Here is a 6,777-nt window from a genome sequence, read left to right as displayed (position 1 = left end):
GCTCCGGTCTGCCTTGACCCGGGACAGTGGCCAGTGACTACATCACCTCTTTTTTTGCTGCTTTCTGCTGGCTCGATCTGTCCTCCACGTCTGCAAATGGCCCTAGTAATAGGAAGCAAAGTGTGCTAATGGCGAATGTATTCTACTAGAGGCGGAAGTTCTGAATGCTTGTTCTCGCTCTGCGGCAGCTATAGGTGTGAAGTTGGGTGAGTCGTGCCACTAGCCCAAACCCCTCTTATATCGTCTGTCAGAAGGGCCGGCCAACACTCGTCATACCCACGTCACAAGGAGTGAAAGCGCCCAGCTCAGATGCCCTTCCTTTTCTTCTTGCTAACCTCAAGTCCTTCCTCTCCCTTCTTTCCCAGCCCCCAACGCCCTCCACACTACGAGTAATCTCTGTCCTCCCAAGGTCCCCAGTAATTTCCCTTGGTAATGACGTCTTTCCACTTCATAGTATAGCTATTCAAACCTGTCTTATATCTGGGCTATAGACTGTGAGGTCCTTGAGAACAAAATCCAACTCATTTATTTTTGCATTCCTTCTGGCTTCCACATGGTGGGTCCTCAGTGAAGATTTGTTGAAAGAACGAAGCAGCTATAATACTTACAGCAGCTGCTCCTGTGGAAAGCCCACTGTAGGCTAGGCTGGGTGACAGGGGTTCTGCCACACTTCATGTCTAAGCCACATAGTTGACCAGCAGGGCATTTACAACGAGAAAAATGATGTCCTGAGAGGTTATGTAGCTTTCCCAAAGTCACTTAGCTTGTAAATGCCTTGCTGGTTGGAATCCTATTTGAACCCATGTCTATCACCCCACTTTCTATCACCAAGCAAGAAATTATTACATACAAAGGGACTTGGAAAGGAGACTAAATTTTATGGTAACCATCCCAAACCCATTGCCATCGAGTTCATTTCGACTCATAGTGACCCTACAGAACTGCCCCATAGGGTTTCCAAGGAGCAGCTGGTGGATTCAAACTGCCGACCTTTTGGTTAGCAGCTTGGGCTCTTAACCACTGTGCCACCAGGGATCTGTGGGGATACATAATTTTTTCTATTCGATTTGATCATCAAAGCACTTTTCTCCTTCCAAGGACTCTGTGTGGATTCTGGAAATCCTGGAGGTCTTGTCGGAAGAGATGGACTTTGAGAGCTGGGAAGAAATCTAAGGCTCTAAAGACAGGAAGCAGAAGAACAGATTACTTTCTTGGGGTTTGAAGCCAGCTCTCAAGGGCAGGCTCCTTCAGTAACCCATCTGTACTCTCCTGTGAGTCTCTTGCCTGAGGAGGGTAGATTATTACTATTTTAAAAAATCATTTGGCTTTACCCACATTGTGCTGGATGGCATGAAGAACAACTCTTATGATAAACAACACTTTTATAATATTGTCTTTCTTTTCTGGATCCCTCTCTCCAGCTGCTTACCCGACTACTCACCCTTTCAGGCCTCTGCTATGCTGATCTCCCTACCTGGAATGAGCTCTTCCTTTTCCATTGTTCTGTTAGGTAAACTCCTGGGTGTCCTTCAAGACTCAGCCCAATGCCATTTTTACTGTGAAGGCTTCTCCAACTTATTTTATAGCCTGTAATATAACACGGTGCCCTGGTGGTGCAGTAGTTAAGCGTTTGACTGCTAACCAAAGGGTCAGCAGTTCGAATTCACCAGCAACTCCTTGGAAACCCTATGGGACAGTTCTGCTCTGTCCTACAGGGTCTCTCAGTTGGAATCAACTTGACAGCAATGGATTTTTTAATATAACACACTCTAAAACAGCAACAATAAAGAGTTTAATTTTGCTTTTCCCTGTCTGTTCATCTTAGTACCCCCAGGGCCCGTCATAACTTCTAACTCATAGTAGGTACTCAATATACATTTGTTAAGTAACAAAATGAATACATGGGCCGATAGCAGACTCTCATTAAATCATCTGAGTGGAGATTTGCTTGATTTATTCTCAGTCACACTGGGTCTACCTGGATAGGTATCAAGAAATTACCCATGACTAGTTTGGGTCAAGTTCTCTAGCCTCTTTTAGGTCTGTCAGATTTTGATAGAGAAGTTAGAGTAGCCTTGGGCTTTTCGAACATTTTGATCAAGTAGCCTTAATTGCAGGAGAGAAGGAATGGATAACTCAAGGCATCTGGGTGGGCATAGTCTGAAGCACAGTTCTTCAAATGACATTTCAAGTTTCATATCTTATGTGGGTTTTTTTCTTTCTACTACATAACGTATCTATGTATTTTATAGAAAGAATGTTTACCCCCACCCACTCCTGAATCTTTGAGAACAATTGATACTCCAGGAAGAAGAGCTATTTAATTCTGTGCTTGAATATTTCTGGGGGGTGGGGTAGGGTGGGGTGTCAAGACACCTGGATTTTCCTTTAGGTTCTGTCATTTTTTTCTTCCTTAGGGGAAAGGGTTGGAGTTCACAATCCCTAAGGTTCTTCTGTCTCTAAAATGCCAGGACTTTTTGTAAGCAGCTCCTCTTATATTGCTGATGGGACGACTTGTCTGGGATTGGAAATAAAATTCTGTTTATGAAGAGGTGAGGTTGTTCATTTGGAAGAAAGTTCACAATTGGAGTGAGTTTTCATAAAATTTTACTATCTGGTGATGAATTGCAGTTGGATCTTAATTATTGCCAGGCAGTTCTTATAATGTACCCATTATAACAAAATCACTTCGATTTGGTTTGTTATAATCACAAAAGTTTGTTACAATAGAATTTACCTGCCCTACTCATTAATATGTGACCTATGTAGGGAGAGAACCTTTTTCAATCTGAAGGACTTCTGTTCCACATAACTATGTTGATAGCTACTTTTGTCGTAGAACCTCAAAAGAGCACGACCCACCGGATTGCTAATTACATTTACTGACCAACTAAAGTTCATGGAATTTACAATTTGTTTATCCTACTTTAGAGATATAAATATATATGACACTACAGGGCAGAAATCCCAGTAAAACTCTCTAAAGTTCTAGAACAGGGCTTCTTATATTTTAGGGCACAAAAGTATCATTTGAGAAGCTTTAAAAAAAAGACTCATGGCCCCATCCCAAGACATCCTAAGATACCCCAATCTGGGGTGAGACCCAGGAATCTGCATTTTGACAAGTCCCCTTCCCATGTAACTTTGATGTATGGGGTCAATGCACAAAAAAAAGGACAATGGTCAATGTAAATTCTAGAATTAAGTATGCCTTAGGAAGACAAAGTTCAAGAATCCTTACTGATTAATGGTACACAACTACCACAGCCTCCACCATACTGAGTCCAACACAACTAGATGGTGCCCAGCTACCATCACCAACTGCTCTAACAAGGATCACAGTAGACGGTCCCAGACAGAGCTGGAGAAAAATGTAGAACAGAATTCAAGCTCACAAAAAAATACCAGACTTACTGGCCTGACGGAGACTGGAGAAACCTGGAGAGCATGGCCCCTGGACACCCTTTTAACTCAGTACTGAAGTCACTTCTGAGGTTCACCCTTCAGCCAAAGATTAGACAGGTTCATAAAACAATAATACATGTAGCTCAGCCACGTATATGAGACTAAATGGGCACACCAGCCCAGGGGCAAGGACGAGAAGGCAGGAGGGGACAGGAAAGCTGGACAAATGGAAATGGGGAACCCAAGGTTGAGAAGGGGAAGTGTTGACACATTGCAAGTTTCACAACCAATGTCCCAAAAAAAATGTGTATTCATTGTTTCATGATAAACTAATTTGCTCTGTGAACCTTCACCTAAAGCACAAAAAACAAAAAACAAAACAAACAAGAAAACAACAAGATAGATTTTAAAAAATCCAGGATTAATTTTCTTCAATCATAAAAAAAAGAAAGAATCCTTACTGAGGACTTTGAATGAAGCCTAAGGATTTCCACGCATTGTTAAAGAAAGCTGTTGTATGTAAGCACGTGCACACGTATAATACTGTGTGTGTGTACTTGTGTGTTTTAATGTCCAAAATTGCTCAATTGATTGTATTGCTGTTTTTTTTCTTTTAGTAGCAATGAGTTTATTTATTTTAATTTTAAGGAATGAGTAATTTCACAAGATCGTGGATCGTGGATCCTATTTTTCTTTGTGCTTCACTAGGCCAAAAGGCAATAGCTCTTGGCATTACGCTAAGATACTGGAGTTACAGGACGTTAGCAAAGAAATAAAAAACCTGAAGTAGAATAGATAAGATTTTCTGATTTTCCAATACATATCCTGTTAGTACTATAAGTAATATTTCCTCCCTCTTAAAAGTGGTGGTTTTACTTTTCCCTGGAAGAAAAGGTGAATGTAGGGCAGAGAGAAAAAAAAAAAAATAGGGTAGGAAAAACAAAGTTTTGTCTCTGAGCTGCCCACCTTTCCACCTGGAACCACCAAATAAAAGAAGTGAGAGAGAACAAAAAAGATGACCTTTCAAAGTTATACTCTGAAATTTCATGCAACCTCTCTGTTGCTTGCTTGGAAATTTCGTACTCCATTTCAGCTGTGAAATCCGAGTTGGGATCAGCTGTTCTATCTTTCACTCGACACTGGGGTTCACGTGGGCCTTAGAGGGAACTCAAAGCTGTAGGCTGGTAGGTACTTTGTTCCTAACCCCAGGCATGGGTCTGGGATTGGACTGTGACTGGCCGGTCTTGGGCATAAGAATCCTTCTCTCAGACTGATGGAGAGTCTTGTTGTTGGAAGGTTGTGAATTGGGGGCCATCCTCCTTGTCTCATGGAAAAAGTGACTAAAGCTACAGAGAGAAAAAGCAGAGATGAGACAGATGGGGGCAAACGAGATTCCTGATTGTGTCTTTTGCCTCTGTGGAACCAGTCACGCCTGAGGCTAGACCATCCTTGGACTTACCAAGTAAGGAGCCAATGCAGTCCCTCTTTTGTTTAAGCTGATTGAACTTGAACAGTCTCTCACTTACATCCAAACTTCCTCATCTCTACCATCAGCCCTGCTGTGAGCTTTCTTTGACCTGCTTACTCCCCCATCCCTCCCCAGTTAGGACAGAATTAGAGCTTTTCTGTGCTTATCTGTGTCACAGGACTCATCATATAGACCTTGCGTTTTTTCCCATTACGTCCCCCACCCCCACCCCCCGTGCTTCTGGGAATCAATGTGTCCAGTGAGTGGACAAATGGGTGAATGGGTGCACAGTGTGTAGTGCCACAGAACCACGCTATTCTTCTTTTTAGAGAAGCCGCATTTTGCTAAATAATTCACCAAGCATTCTCTTCGTTTTAGGCAAGACCTCCTGGTAAATTTCTACCTTGGGTTAGAAATCAAACATCAAGCCAAAATACTAGATACAGCCAACACAAGGAAGGAGAGAAAAATTTCTGAAACAGGATTTTATTTTTAAAAATTGGTGTTGAATTAATCAAAGTGTGTTCCGCAGGATACTGGTTCCCTGCCATGCCAGTTGGTAGTATTTAGGAAAAAGGTATCCAAGCTCAAGAAATGTTGGGGGGAAAATGGGTTAAAAAATGGTAAACAAGGCTTTTTACCAGAGAACTTCTCAGAACTTTTAATATGCTTTCTGAATCTCCAAGAGGGTGACAGTATGTGCAGAACTGGTGCTTCTTAGGAATGCACTTTGAGAACACTGATTTATTCACATACTTTCTGGCACCTGGATTTTATGGCCAAGAATCCCTCCAGGACCTGGAAGCCAGAGCTGACCTTAGCATCCATGTAGCAGACTAATTTATAGATTTGGAGGTGATAGAAGGATCATCTGTATCTCTCTTCTCCCCTTCATCCCTTGATGTAGATACTCAAGGACTGGATATCCCAACATTGTCAATGTATTTCTTTGGGTTAAGAATTACCTTCTGCAGGTTCCTTTTTGAAAATGAAAATACTGCCTAGGGTGGGGCAACACATTGAGTTCACTATATCTTCATCTGAGTATTTTCAAAATGAATTCTGAATACCTAGGGTGTTGTGAGGACGCTGAGTACTGGTAGTCCCCAACTTACTACGTCTTCAAGTTACGACGAACCGCACTTATGACCCGCCGTTTTTGCTTTTTATTTTCTTTGTACCTCTTACAGTTAGTAACATGTACTACATACAGCATTGCAGCACATAATTTGCTGATGTTATCACTCTCAGATGTTCACTCGCAGATATTCCCTTTTATGATTTATTGTTCAAAACACTGCCGTATAGCAGAGGAAAGAAATGTTGAAGACGAAAGAAATAATGAGGAAGAGGAGGGAGAGAAGTTGTCAAAAAATTTTACAGTGAAAGGATTAGCTGGAGTTTTTTCTAAACTAAATCAGTGGCTTCAGTTGCTTGAAAGCATGGGCCTAAATGCTGATTGCTCTGTGAACGTCGACAGGCAGATTCGGGAAGCAGTGATGTGTTACCACAAAATATATGAAGAAAAAAAGAAAAGGACCATACAGACAACTCTCGCTGATTTTCTGACTAGAAATGCCATCCTCATTCCCAGGGGTAATCCAGATGATCCAGAACCTTCCACAAGTGAAATTATTACTGCAACTGACAATATGCCGACATTGTCCAACCCTTCTTCACCATGGCAGTAAATTTCTATGATTTGGGTTCTTTTAATGTATGTATTAAAATGTATCTATAAGTTTAGATGTAATGTTTCCAACTCCCAAAGACAAATAGGGATCAGATTTATAAAGATACTGATAATAAAAGGCAATAGTAATGAAAACTTAAAGAAACATGGTATTCCTCAGAACCGACTTATGATGGAGTGGCTGGGGTCTTACCTGTAGCTAGAGCTTCTG

This window comes from Trichechus manatus, unplaced genomic scaffold, assembly GCF_000243295.1.
Source record: "Trichechus manatus latirostris isolate Lorelei unplaced genomic scaffold, TriManLat1.0 scaffold00005, whole genome shotgun sequence".
In the NCBI taxonomy this organism is placed as follows: Eukaryota; Metazoa; Chordata; class Mammalia; order Sirenia; family Trichechidae; genus Trichechus; species Trichechus manatus.
This window is presented reverse-complemented; position numbering follows the sequence as displayed.